This window comes from Bos javanicus, chromosome 5 (assembly GCF_032452875.1).
Source record: "Bos javanicus breed banteng chromosome 5, ARS-OSU_banteng_1.0, whole genome shotgun sequence".
In the NCBI taxonomy this organism is placed as follows: Eukaryota; Metazoa; Chordata; class Mammalia; order Artiodactyla; family Bovidae; genus Bos; species Bos javanicus.
The window spans coordinates 115,798,932-115,813,533 of NC_083872.1; the positions used below are offsets into that span (position 1 = coordinate 115,798,932).

A 14,602-nucleotide genomic window follows, 5' to 3' on the forward strand; every position below is an offset into this window, starting at 1 on the left:
GGACACCTTGGTTGCTTCCAAGTTTTGGCAAAATGACTAGAGCTGCTATAAATACTCGTATGCACGTTTTGCACGGATTTAAGTTTCAGCTCCTCTGGGTAAATACCAAGGAAGGAGCGTGATTGCTGGATTGTATGGTAAGTGAAACTGAAGTCGCTCAGTCGTGTCCGACTCTTTGCAACCCCATGGACTGTATGTAGCCTACCAGGCTCCTCTGTCCATGGAACTCTCCAGGCAAGAGTACTGGAGTGGGTAGCCATTTCCTTCTCGAGGGGATCTGCCCAACCCAGGGATCAAACCCGGGTCTCCCGCATCGTAGGCAGACACTTTACCGTCTGAGCCAAGAGGGAGTGGGGGTTGTATGGTAAGAGTATGTTTAATTTTGTAAGAAACCGATAAACTGTCTTCCAGAGTGGCTGCACCAGTCTGCATTCCCACCGCAATCAACGAGAACTCCTGTTGCTTCACGTTTTTGCCAGCATTGGGTGATGTCAGTGTTCTGGATTTGGGCCATTCTAATAGGTCTATAATGGTGTCGCATAGTGGTATTGCATTTCCTTAATACTATTGGATGCAAGGTATGTTTCATATGCTTCTTTACCATTAGTATGTCTTCTTTGGTCAGGTATCTGTTAGGATCTCTGGCTGGGCATGTTTTATAACCTCTCTGCTCCTCAGTTTCCACTTCTGTAAAGTGGCAAAAATAATATCTATCTGCTCTAGATCTGGTCCTAGTAGGAGATAGAATTTGCCCCAGGTGGTCCAAATAAGTCACGCGACTAAAGGGACTGCTTACAGAGGTGTGGCAGGTTCAGGAGCACCCAGAGACTGGTGATGGTGGGAAGCTGCTACCATCCTTGGGGCTAGAAGAACTATTAATAGGAGAGGAAATAATGTTTCCAGCGGAAGCTGGTGGGAGCTAGGCACAGAGGGCTTCCCGGCCAGAGTTGTAGTCATGGACGTGAACAGATGGCGCCCATGTATAGCATGTGGCAATAGGAGGAGAGGCCCCTTCCTCTCTCCCTCCCCCTCTGATCTCCAGCTGTTGTCTCCACTGGCCAAACCCAAACAGGCATCAGTAGGGGATGCAGTCCACAGGACTGGCACAGAGTCCGGATCTAGGGGGGACAAGTGACTGGCACTGCTCATTGTGGGGTCATTCATCCACTTGTTCTTTCAGCACACATCTATCTGGCACCTTCCAAGTGCCAAACACTGCCCTAACCACCAGGAACCCTTTGGAGGAGGAAAAGAGACAAATCCCCACCTTGGGGAATTTACATTCTACTATCAAACTATGGGCTTCCTTGGTGGCTCAGTTGTAAAGAATCCACCTGCCAAGGCAGGAGGGTTTGATCCCTGAGTCAGAAAGATCCCCTGGAGAAGGAAATGGCAACCCACTCCAGTATTCTTGCCTGGGAAATCCCATGCACAGAGGAGCCTGGTGGGCTACAGTCCATGGGGTTGCAAAACAGTCAAACACAACTTAGTGACTAAACCACAACAATCAAACTATATAATAAAGAAAGAACCCACTGCAGAATGTAATGCCAAGTGCACATACTAAGAAGTAAAAGGAAGCAAGACAAGAGAAGAGAAGGGTGGGGCAATGTCAGATAATCCAGGACACATGCTAGAAAATCCCAGCACACATTCCATGTGTTTGCTCAGCTGGCCCCTCCGTCCTGATACCCCCTCCACCTTCAGGGATGCCAGGGCCTGCTGCCCAGGCAGAGGCGCTCATCCCAGGGCTCTGGAGCACCCCTTCAGCACACTCCCTCTCCCGGACTCAGTCACCAGGAGCGACTGCCATTCGATGGGCCCCATTATGCCACTACTTCTGGGGGTTGGGTGGCTTAGCTGCAACCGGCACAAGGATGGGAAAGATGTTTTAGTCCTGAACATGGACATAAATATTTGCATAAATGAATTTCAAAACTTCACAACAATCACTACAGGTTAAAACATACAAGAACCCGTACCCATCTCTGCCAGCCCACCCCAGCCAGGCCGGCTGGCCCTGGCAGTGCTCAGTGACTCGGCTTCCAACCAGCACTGCCTGCTACTCTAACCCTGCCAGAGAATTCTGGTCCAGGAGTCCCTCCTACCCCCCAACACAGTGTCAAAAGGGAGACAAGGGTAGTGTCTTTAAGTGAAGGGTGAAAAGAATCCTTTTTAGACACTCGGGTGTGGACCTGGGCGCTGGGTGTAGGGTGCTGGGTGTGGGGTATTGGGGTGTTGGCTATTTCCACTGCAGTGGAACTTTTCAAACGTCCTGGGAGCTGGGGAATCACCAGGAGGGCTTGCTAAACCCCAGGTTCCTAGGCTCCATCTCCAGTTTCTGTAGGTCTGGGTGAGGCAGAGAATTTCCAGTTTCTATTAAGTTCCAGGGTGATGCCCGTGAAGCAGTCGGCCACTCTGATGACTGCAAGCCCTGGGATATTTAGATGCTGGAAGTTTGTCTGTCCCATCCCTCCCCTCTCTGCCCCACCCCACGCCCCTACTCCACCCCCCCGCAAAACCCCAAGCCCCAGGGCAGGGACTGAATCTGAGCGTCTGATCTTTCCTCTCAGCTCCCGGTACCCCGCACAGGCTGCGGCTTGGGGAGGGGGCTCTCAGTGGGCGTGGGAGAGCGCCGAGAAGAGACGGATTACTGGCCGGAGATCCGATGGGACCGCCGGGTGGCCGGGGACGCCCCCTTCCCCGGCGGGCGCCGCCCACAGCCTGCGCAGTGCACCCGGATGGGGGGATCCGGGGAGGGCACCCCCGGCTCGCGGCTCCCAGCTCCGGCGGGTCCCGGCCCCCCGGCCACCGCAGTGGGTGGGCGTGCCCGCGGCCCAGGCGGCCGCCTCCCGCCGGCCTCCGGCGGCCCCGGCGGCCCGGTGGCCGCGGCCGCGTCGGGCGCCCTGCGCGGGCCCGGGGGGCGGAGCGGGGCGGGGCCACCGCGGCCCCCTCCCTCGGCCCCGGGCTCCGGCTGTGCGCGGCGGCAGCGGCGGCGGAGGCGGCGCGGGGACCAAGGTGAGCGGCGGCGATGGGTCCGGGAGGTCCCCGCCGCGGAAGGGGGCCGGGGGAGGCGCGCGCGCCCCTCAGAGGGTTGGGGGGGCCCGGGCGGCGCCGCCGGAGTGGCGTGTGCGCGCGCGCGCGCGTGTCGCGTCGGTTACGGGGACATGGGGTGGGGTGGGGGTCGGGCTGTCCCCTTGGTTGGGGGTCCAGCCTCTCCCACCCCGGTCTTCCGGGACCTCGGAGCTCGTCTCTCGCAGTCTCTCTCTGGACGCGCCCCCCCGCCCCCACCTCGCCGCACTCCGCCGGCTTCTCGGTCTCTGAGTTTCTGTCTCTGTGGGTGGGTCTCTGCATGTCCGTCCAGCAGCTTGTCCAGCTGTCTCTTTCCTGATCTCCCTCCCCACTCCACCCCGTCACTGTCCCCTCCCCCTCGCAGCTCTCCCCTCTGTTTCCACTGCCCCCCCCTTAATAGAGCAAACAAAGATGGTCGAGGGAGGGAGACACCTCGTTTCTGAGCCCTGTCCGGGCTCAGCGCGGGGCCCCACCCCTCTGGCCTCTGGCCGGGGCCTGCCGCCACCTTCCTGCCGGGAGCTGGCCTGCAGAGCTGTGGGGGTGGGCTTGGGGTAGCAGGCACGTCTGAGGGCAGAGGGCCCCCCGCCTCCAGCAGGAGCATGTAGAGCCTTGTGCCCTCCACCTGGGAGCCACCTCCCATCCCTTGAGAGGTGGCACTTGAGTGCCCAGTCAGAATCAGATCTGACCCTGGACCCTTTGCCCTCAGGCAAAATCAGATCATGCCCTGGACCCAGTTGGCATGAGCAGCGCCTGACCGCTTTCTAAGATTTTTTTTTTTTCCAATGGAGCCAAGGTAGGGGAGAACTTGCTGGGGCGGGGGAGGGCCCCTGGTCCCCGGGTCCTGGGGTGTGGTCCAGCCCTGCTAGGCCAGGCCATTTCCTGAGAGCGACCTCCATTTCCCCCTCCATGGCTCGGGGCGGCAGTCAGAGCTGCAGGCAGCTGCCATGAGGACCCCGTGGGACGGCCATCGTGTCCAGGTGATTAGGTATGCTCATGGCAAGACCAGGGCTGCACCCCGGGATCCCAGAGGCCAGTCCCTGGACTGCATCTGGAGGGGGAGGGGACCTCCCTGTGGCTGCTCAGACCTGCTGCAAGGCCCAACCCGACTCTTCCTGGAGCTCTGGGAGGAGAGGCTGGCAACTCTAGACTACCCTCTCTAAGGACAGTGCTTAATATAATGCTGAGTCCTGGGCTCCTGTCCGGACCTCTGATGGGGCACCAGGCATCTGCATTTTACAGCTTCACCCCCCTTCTGATGCACCTGCCGGTGTGAGCACCGCTGGGTGGTGGCACTGGGTGATCAGACAAGGTTACATGGCTCCCTCTGCCTGGCATGCGGTGGGGCGGACCCAAGAGGAGCCCATCCTCGGGGCATGGCCTTGCTGTGTCCCTGGGCAAGCCACTTGCCCTCTTTGAGCCCAGGTCCGATCGATCAGAGGAGGTTCGGGCCTCCTCAGCAGCTTTACTGCCAAATGGGCTGGAGTTCTGAGGCATTGTTTAAACAGAGGTGAGGCAGATGCTATAAACCCAAGCAGGCCTGGATCCGCATCCCAGGACCCCCGCTGGCCAGCTGTGTGGCCCTGGGCAAGTCACTCGGCTTCTCTGGGCCTCAGGTTCCTTGTCTGGAAACTGGGAACCACAGCATTACCAATTCCTAGGGGGTGGTCAGGATCCAAAGAGGCACCATGTCCTGGCACAGCAAAAGTACACCTCGGATGTGGGGGGTGGGGGGCTGGGCAGCCGTCGTGGAAGTGGCTGGGACTCCTTGTGTCTCATCTGTTCTCCCTGTCTGGTGATGGGAACAGTCACATGGACGTAATTTCTCATCAGCAGGGAAAGTGATCTGTGCAGAAACGTTTGTTAGCTAATGGGGTTTTGGTTTCTAATGGGCGGCTGAAAGGGCCTGAGGATGGCCACTCGGAAGTGCCCGGACGGCATCGGGCGGCACTTAATGGCATCCGGCTGGGTGCCTGTGCCAGCTCTCTCGCTCAAGGCAAGCACTGAGAGACAGCACGTTTATCTCCCGGGCGACCCCTGGCAGAGTCAGGAGAGCAGAACCCAGGACGGGCCGGGTGGGAGAGGAAGGAGAAAGCCCTGGGCCCCAGCCTGGTGCCCCCAGTGGTGGGCATCCGTGGACGTGAACAAAATCATCTTCAGGACATCTGTGAGGGGAGTAGAGCTCTCGAGATGCCCACGGAGAGACAGGAACAGTCATTCATTCGTTCCTTCATTCCCCAGAGCCTCCTCCAGGCCTGTTGGTGGCGATGGTCCCCAGGGAGGCAGAGAGACCCACCCAGAAAGGGGAGGCCACAGACACAAACTGGTTGGGGGTCTCTTGGGTCAGACGGGCTGTCAGTGGTCCTGCGGGTGAAAATCGGGGTCAAGACATCCTATGGCAGGACTCACCCCAAGGCCCAGGGTGGCCCTGAGGGATACGGATACAGAGGAGAACCACGGTTGGAGTCGGGAGATGTGAATTAGGACTGTGGGCTGTGATAATGACCTGGGTTAGTGGGACAAGGAGGTGACTTCCTAGTGACAGTATAACTTTTTTTTTTTTTCTTTTAACCACATCCCTCTTTTATGTCTCAAAGTTGAACTTCAGTGGGGGGAGCACCTGGGGGGGCGGGGGCTTTGCAGTTGGTGTGAGCAGAGTTCTAGTGACTCAGGAATCCTAATGTCTCAGGGGAGCAGCCTGGGTGGCCCTGCCCATAAGACTTGGCTCTGACCCCAGGCCCAAGGTCCTGGGTGCCCTGAGGAGAAGCCAGCAGGGGCCGGCGGAGGGCTGCAAAGGCTAAAGACCCGGAGGCCAGGTCCACCTGGCACGGTTTATAGCTGTGTGGCTGTGGGAAAATTGCCTAACCTCTCTGAGCTTCAGTGCTCTCATTTGCGTAATGTGGATTGGAACACTCAGCTCAGGTGAAGACCTGGGTTCTAGAGACAGGCTGCTTGGGTTCAAACCTCAGCCTCTCCTCTCACCAGCTGTGTGACATCAGCAAGTCACCAGACGTCTCTGTGTGCCTCAGTTTCTTCATCTGTGAAGTGGAGCTGATGGCAGCGCCTGCCACACAGGGTGCTCGTGAGGACAACGTGGCTCCAGGGAAGGGCCCCAGAAGGACCGTGTGCCCTGTGCCAGCGTGGTCGACTGCACAATGACGTGGTTCTGCAGTGACAATGGCTTGTAGTCAGGCTGGCCCGGCCTGGACCTCCTATCAGTATCAGTGTAAATGCTGGCGTTGGAGCCCACTTCTGGGGTCACGTGATGACGATGGGGGCTGAGACGTGTGCAGGGCCCCTCAGTACCTGGTGTGGGGAAGCCCTCGCGTGATGCCGGCCCCCATTTCTACCCTCTGGGGAGAGCTGAGGGGACCGAGGACAGGTTTGCTACTGCGTTACCGCCGACCAAACCCAGAGGCCAGTGGGGAGGGGCTGGGCCCAAGTGCCTTCTGAAAAGGTTATCTAGAAAATCTGTGTGGTTTGTTGCAGCAACAGGTATTGCCCTCCGGGATTCTGACTCCAAAGTGTGGACTCACCTCCAAAGGAGGGGTTGGCCATTCCCTGAGCACTTAACCATGTGCCAGGCCCTGTGCAGAGTCTTCCCAAGCACCATCCCAGCCACCATCCCAGCCACCATCCCAGCCAACCCAGAAGGCAATCATGGCCATGCCCAGTTAATAGAGGGGCAGACTATGGCCCAGAGAGGCCAAGAGCTGCCCAGAGACCCTGGCAGCAAGAGACAGCGCTGGGGCTTGAGCTTGAGGGTCTCTGGCTTGAGGTGTGCTTGCCGCTTTCCACGATGCTACGTGCCTTAAGGTGAGGGAGTGTCACCAAGACGCCTCACCGTCAGGAGCTGCCGCCATGGGCTCGCCGACCCCAGCGGGGGGTCCTGCTATAGAAGGTTCTTGAAGTTTTGCTTTCTGTGCCGTCGGCTAGACCGGTTAAAGGCCTTCTTTGTGTTGCCAAACAGTCTCTCCAGCCAAATCAGTCTGCCTAGAGCCACTTATACCCGTTTGAGTCTGCAGTGGCTTCTTTGTGCCTCAGTTTTCAAACCTGTGAAATGGGAATTTTTATATCTGCACTACTTAGCTTCCCCTGGTGGATAGGTAATGCCAGGAAATAATAATAGTCAATATAGCCCTTGACAGGTATCTGGGAAGTGTCTTCTGTATTTGCCCTCATTTAACCCTCAGGGGCTTCATGAGGTCATTGTATCACATGAGGGGGCAAACCAGAGAGGTCAGGATCGTGTCCAGGGTCACACAGGTGGTAAGTCTTTAAGTCTGATTAAGATGGGCTGAAAACCAGCTACTGAGGCCACTTCTTGGTGGAGAGACATGAAGCCCCTTGCTTGATTTTTCCCCATGACGGGAAGCTCACTACCTCATGAGCTCCTGCTGATTGTCAGTCTAGGACCTGAATAGGTGGTGATGGTCCCTGCTACAGGAGACTCCACACGGGAGAAGAACCTGAGCTTGACTTTGGCCGTGCAGGCCCAGCCGTGGAGAGGTGGAGAGGGTGTTTCCAGGTTCTTCTTTCCTCACGATGCTGTCCATCTTGTCTGTCCCACAGAACCAATATGAGGCTGAGTGAGGAGCAAACTCTCAGCACAGGGCGGGCACAAGGTGCCCAATAAATCCTTGCAGTGGACCAGCCCTATTTCTTAGGAAAATTTAAATTATAAAACCCACATAGCCGTGTTGTACAAAGTCTGGAAAATAGGCCCCAGTTTTACCCGTAAACTCTGTCCCCTGAGCATCATCATTTTGTATATTGTTTCCAGTCTGGTTTAAATAAACACGTCTTGATGTAAAACTATTTTCCCATAACGTCATCACACCACACGTGGCCCCGATCCTGTTCTTTTTCACTAACTGTAATCCTACGAGCGTTTCCCCTCCAATTCCTTCAAAAGTCCACTAGTTCTAAAGAGTGGTGATTTACTGGCTGCATGATATCCTGTGGATATTGGTCATCTGACTTGGACCATCCCCCTTTTGGTGGCGTCTCCACGTGGACAGTGATGTGAAAAGCAGATTTTGACCCTGAGGTCACACCCCCAGAGGTCCAGCAGGACAGCAGGTCAGTCCTGCCAAGCTGTGTGACCTTGGGCAGAGTCCTGCCCCTCTCTGAGTCTCAGGTTCCTGCTCTGCTATGAAATAGGGGTAAGAACCTCACCTCGCAGGGCCCCTGGGAGGAGTAAACGAAGGGCTGTGATGTCAGTTACCTGGCAGTGGCAGGGTCTTGAAATATGGTAGCTGTTATTCCTGTTGCTGTTATTATTATTATTATTATTTAGGTCCTATCTCCCCAGTTAAAATTGTGGAGCCCTGCAAGCAGGAGCCGGGCTCCGTACTTTCCTGCCTCCCACTCCTAGACATACTTCTTTGTATCTATTGATTTCATTCCTGACATTCAGGCCCCTTCAAAAAGAATGAGTCTCCCTCCATGTGGGTGAAGAGCTGGGAGATGTTTCACTTACATAGTCTCACCTGGTCCCCCATGAGTGGAGATCATCAGCCCCATTTTAGAAATGGCTCAGAGAGGGTGATGGCCCTGCCCAAGGCCACACTGTGGGAAGAAGAGAGCCAGGAATACTTCCTGGAGGAGGCGGCAGTGGCAGTGGCCGGCAGCATGGGCCGTCTGACCCAGCCCGAGGGGTAGAGTGCTGGTGTTCTGGGGTGCTGCAGAGGACCCTCGGAGCTCTCTAGGGCAGGGCGGAGCCCAGCACCCAGCACAGTGGGGAGCAGAGTGTGAGTAAGGCTCGGGCTGTGGGGGGTGCATCTGCTGAGTTGAGCTGACCTGACATGACACCAGGGGGGGAATGAGCTAGCCGTCTGGGCTCCTGACCCCGCCTGCACTCCTCACCCAGCCACGTCCTTCTGTCCGGGCAGGAACGGGTGCTCTGCGGGATCGGAGGCTGCAGGCACCTTCCTGGGGCCTGCTCTGTGAGCAGTGATAAAATATTTATCAGAGATGCCGGCGGCCGGGCTTCCCCGCACAGGGTACGCCTGGGGGCAGCTCACCCCGGGCCTGCTGCCTCGTGGAGTTCCGCTGAGTCACGGGGGAGCCCTGTGAGTCGCCTGCCCGCGCCCTCCTCAGCCCCTCTGCCCTTTGGCCACATGCAGGCCTCATAATACGTAAGCCATTCAGCTGCCCACAGGGCCCCGGGCATCCAGGAAGGTTAGGGCTGAGAGATTCAGAGCTCATTCGGCGGCCAGGGTCACGGGCAGAGGCGGCCAGCCGGACGGGGTCCCCCTGCACCCACCCCTACGGGACCCCAGCTCCTCAGTCCTCACCGCCCCTGGCGAGGTAGGTCCCTGGCACCCCCGTTTAGTGACGGAGACCCCGAGGCACAGAGCAGGGATGCAACGGGGCGGGTCTCAGGCAGAGGGTGGCCGAGCACAGATTCAGCCCTTGGCTGTTCGATCTCTCCCCCGAGGTGCCGGACTCCGATCCAGCCCCGCGCCAGGGCCTGGGTGCTCTGCCCACCCCTAGGTGACACCGCGCTGTGACTTCGGGTTTGTGCTTTTCATTTGCAGAATAACAGCACCAACAAAAACCAGTAGCAGATGGCTCCTGCTTGCTGTGGGCAGAAGGACGGGGCTTTCGGATTCTTTTGTTCGCTCGTTCATAAAATGCATTCTGGGTGTGGTGGCCAGGCCTGGGGACCAGTGGGGGACACTGGGGCTGTGGTGGGGGGCCCCCCCTTGTAGCCAGAGAGAGTTGGATTCTGGGCCTGGGCCCACGTACTGCTTGCTTGCGTGCTGTGTGACCTCTGGCGGGTTCTCCGCCTCTCTGAGCCTACGTCTCCCATTTGTGAAGGGGGTGGGGGGCACCCTGCTTTCTCAAGCGAGGATCGCACCTGTGTCCTTGTGGTCCATCACATCTTCACGTTGGCCTGACAGCATCCATTGGCCTTTGGGATGGGTCTGGTTTCCAGAGAGATCCCAGCAGGCCTTGCGGCTGGTTCTCCCAGGAAATAGCCCATAGCCAGCGCCCCGGGCCCTTGCAGATCCGAAGGTTGAAGGTAGAAGATTCTTCAAAGCCTGGTTCTGAAGAATACTGGCCCCTGGAGCCACACTCGCTGCCCGCAGCTGTGGGAGGGAGCCCCGTGGGTGGCTGGGGCCATCCCCTGGGTCGCTCCTCCAGGGTCACTGCCCAGAGGTCATCTCGTATTCTTATTTGCTGTCCACCTTCCCCTCTAGACTGTCTCCTGTCTTTCTTCTGTCTGGAATTCTTTTCCTCCGTTCTTCACTGGGGGCTTTTCTTGGCTCTTTAAGCTCCTTCTGGAAGATGCCCTCCTCCTCCAGGAAGCCCTTCTGACTGCCCTGCGTCCACTCCAGGCAGAGTGGGTAGACACCCCTCCTCTGCCCCCGTGCCCTGGAATCTTTGCTCCTGTCTTTGATCCAGCACTGGACCTGTTCCCCAGGCTCCTTCCTGCCAGCCTGGGGCTCCAAGGGCAGAATTCTGCTTGATTCATCTCTGGGTCCCAGGGCTCAACTTACGGCTGGCATACCCGAGGAGTGTCTGAAGAACAAGCGAGTGAGTGACAGACATCACAGCTGGATTGGGGTTTTAGGAATGTGTCGTAAGAGGCAGTAGCAGATCTGTAAGATGTGCTCCACGTGTGAACTCGCTGTGTTTCTGTGGGGACCCCCGTTTTCCTGGTCTTCACAGATGATAGACAGCAGGTAATAAGGACTTCGGGACTGAGACTTGTGGGGCAGGGTGTGCAGAGTCCTGGGGGTCAAGAGGGCTGGGCCCCTCCTGTTGGAGCTGCATGACCCCGAGAGACTCAGTCCCTCCGTCAGGCCTCAGGTCCATTCTGCAAGCCCAGCTTTTATTCATGGAAGAGAAGCAGGCAGGCTTGCGTTTATGGGGTGCTCACGGTGGTATCCAACGCTTACAGCCCAGCAAAAAAAAAAGACTGAAAGGAAATGCACCGAGATGAGGGCAGTAACTTTCTCTGGTGGTTCGTTTCCTCTTCCAACTATTTCGTGTATTTTGTAGTTTTCTCAAGTTCTTTCAGTGACTTTACATGTATGTTGAAAGCTTTGTGATGAACCCTGCAGGGCGACAGAGCCCCTGCTGCTGGAACACTCAGTCTGATGGAGAATTAGTCCTTCGTCATCAGACTGACCTGACGCAGTCTGATGGGGGAGGCTGCCGGGACTCAGACCCAGGGTGTGATGGAGCTGTCACAAAGGGAAGCCTAGAGGAAGCACCTGGCCATGCCTGGAGTGGATGCAGGGCAGTCAGAAAGGCTTCCTGGAGGAGGAGGCCATTTTCCAGCAGGAGCTTAAAGAGCCTTGTGAAGTTGGAACCTTGCCGGGGGTGGTGGTGCAGGGGAGTTGCTAGGGAGGCAGGTGCACTGGGGCTGGGAGGGCTGTTTGGCTGGAGACCTGGACAAGGGTGAGGTGAGGATGGTGAGAGACGCAGCGAGGGGCTGGACCAGACCCTGAGTGATGGGGACAGGGGAGGGCGTGTGCCCCTGTTAGAGTCACAGTTGGCTGCCTCCCCTGGGGGTCCACCCGCCGGCCACCCCCCTGCCCCACGAGGGGAGGCATGGTGCACTAAGGAGCCCCTGTGACCCTTACCTCTACAGGGACCCTAGGGGGCTGGCCCAGCTGTGGCCCCACTTTACAGAATGGGGAAACTGAGGCCAAATGCAGTAAGTGACCAAGCTTCAGATCTAGGTCTGTTTGTCCCCAGAGCCCAGCTTGAACGGCTGGCCTCTCTCCTGCAGCCCTTGCTCGTCACTGGGCTTCCGGTTTGTCATTTGTAGGGTGGGGATTAGAACGTGACCTCTTGGACCAAGTGAGCGCCCTTCGTAGAGCTAATTGTTAAGTCCAGCCCTTGACATTCACTGGGTCCACAATTTCTGTTGTCTGTGGTTGGAGCATTGCCCAGGGTGGCAAGTTAGGGGGACAGACGCAAGCACGGGAGGCACCTTGGGGACAGGGCTCTCAGGAGAACCCACAGAAATGGGACATGAGTTTGATGTCCCAAGACTGACGGGAACGAGCTTCAAGCAGCCAAAAGGACGTCAGCTCAGACCACCCCAGATGTGGACCCGAGGGAGTGTGGGCAGTGTGCCCTGGGGGCAGAAACAAGGCAGGCGGGTCAGAGAGGGAGCCGCCTGTGAATGCTCTGGGTCCAGCCAGCTGAGGCAGGAGGGAACACGGGGCCCACTGAGCCACAGTGGGGGCAGGGCCAGTGCAGGTAAGATGCTCTCTGCGCTGCCTAAAGGTACAGAGAAGAACCAGCCAATACGGAGGAAAGGCCTCCGTACTGATGGTCAAGGTCACCAGCCATCACCTTGGTCTGTCGGTGTGGGGGGTGTCGCTGAGCTCAGATGAGTTTCCTCCCTGCGTGTTTGCTGACACAGGAAGCTCTGGCAGGTGCTGTAGGCACCCATAGGTGGGCAAGAGGGGAGAAGGGGAGAGAGAGAGGCCTGCCCAGGCCCCAGCCAGGGCCCACCTTTTTCCTCCGTTGCTTCCACCAGGAAAGGGTGAGGGTCCCCTGCTCCCTGGGGGTTTCAGTGGGGTGAACAAGGCAGGCAGAGGAGCCAGTGCAGGCTGCCCGCCCCCTCCAGGGGCCTGGCCGCGTGCCCAGTGTGGGCCTCGGTCCCCGCTAAAGAGGGAGGACAACTTCCCTCCCTCCCCCACAGCCTAGCTTCCTCCCTGAGCAGTTACGAGGCCAGGTAGACACTGAGGCCGCCAAAGGTCAAGTTCAGATCGCGCGCTTGGCTCGGGGGCTGGTATGTGTGTATTAGATTCTCAAGAAGTGCTTACTGGGCGGAAAGGAGGAACGTGCAGACGGCCTTTGACAAGTTGTGTGGCCCTCGCAGCCTCCGTGTCCTCAGTGAAGAGAGCTGCCAACCCCGCCTTAACCCGGGAATGTTGTGCAGACAGGCCTGCTATGTGGAGAGTACTGAACTGCTAGCCAGATTGGAACTGCAGGAACCAGCTAAGGAAGGAGGCAGGAGTCTGTCCTTAATTAGTGAGGGATCTCGCTCTCTGAGCCTCTGGGGAATGTGCCACTGCAGCAGGTGGCCTGGACAGTACTGCCTTTCAAACACACTTGTGTGTGGTGGGGCGGGGCTTGTGGAGAAGACGTTGGTGGGGGAGGTCACTCTGAGCAGGGTTTTGCAGGATGCATAGGAGTTGGCCAACCAGACCAGGCTTTGGGAAAGTTATCCCAGACAGTGAAGGGCAAGCATGTGGACATGAACTGGACCTGGCCTTTGAGGACTGCACCTTCCTCCAGGACGTTGACGTCTGCTTTCATTTGTTCGGGAGGCTGCAGGGAGTCTCCTGGCTCCCTTCCCCTGCCTTCAGACAACCCCTGAGCTGACAGCCTCCCTGGGAGGGGCTGGGAACTTGTGACTGGCTGCTTCCCTGTTGTCTCATCCCTGCGGCGGAGCCCAGGAGAGCCCCCTCCTGTCCCCTGCCCCCGAGTCTGGGGAAATCCCGAGGGCCCAGCCAGTGCAGGAGGCGCCAGGCGGCGTGCAGTGGAGGCAGCACTCTCCCTCCCAGGCGGACTTCTCACCTCAGTCCCCACCCCCTCTGCCACCCACACAAGGAACCACAGAGAAAGAGCCCGGGCCTCTGTGACTCAAAACCAGAAACTGCCAAGACCTGAGTGAGGAGCCGTTCGGGGGTCAGGCCAGGGGCTGGGCAGGGCCGCCCTCCCACACCCAGCGCCCCACAGGAGGCTGCCGGGAGGCGTAGACGCCAGGGCACCGAGTCCCTGTGCCCGCTCCGGCCCGACCCCCTCGGGCTGTGCCCCCCTGCCTAGGCCGGTCACTTGGGCGACCTGCGGACTCATGGGGAGGCCCTTTCCTGACCCTAGTGTGGCTGGCAAGTCATCCAGCCGAGGCCTGGGACCCCTGACGCCGCGGTTTCAATACACTCACACTGAGACAGCCAAGTCACAAGATTGATTACTTACAGATCCCAGAAATGGGGGGCGTCGGGGGCCAGCCCCCGTCCCTGGTCACAGGCAAGCAGGACAGAGGATGGTGGAGGGCACCCCTGTGGCTCAGGGTGGAGGGGACACTGACTTTTCTCAGGCTCAACTCTAAGTGCCCCCCGCCCAGGGAAAGCAGAGTAGGAACTCGGGGCAGGAATCCCGAGCTCAGGCCCTTACTGGATGGTCCAGATTTTGGGCATGAGAAGGGTAGTCACTCTATAGAATACCTGGGCAACTCAAGACTCACCCCGGGGTCCTTCCTGAAACCTTCCCCTCCCAACCCCCTCTCGCACCCCAAGGCGACACTGTGGTGCCCACGGTCCTCCCAGCCCCTGGAGCTCTGGCTCCCGCCTCTCCGGGCTGCATCTCCATCCTCTGTTCTGTATGTTGCATTCCTGCCCCTGTGATGCCCCTCCGCCTCGGCCTGGAGAGAGACCTTGCCCATCTGAGCACCAGCCATAGCCCACACACAACACCCCCACCCAGAAGGCCGCCTCCTGCCTTTGCCCTGTCCATGGGGCCGTGCGCTGTCCCCTCCAGAGCCCAGAGCCCCTCT

General features: G+C 58.3%; 1 protein-coding gene across 2 annotated transcripts in view; it reads left to right on the top strand.

Annotated features, from left to right (window-relative positions):
- Nucleotides 1-476: 476 nt before the first annotated feature.
- The window catches only part of PRR5 (proline rich 5), a 55,475-nt gene continuing 41,349 nt past the window's right edge, over nt 477-14,602 (top strand). Inside the window, exon 1 of one of the 2 annotated variants that reach the window (XM_061418827.1) lies at nt 477-578. The gene's annotated coding sequence lies outside the window, so the exon portion shown is untranslated. Of the gene's footprint in view, nt 579-2,938; nt 3,019-14,602 lie in introns of those variants that run through there. The other variant, XM_061418826.1, reaches the window with a different exon arrangement.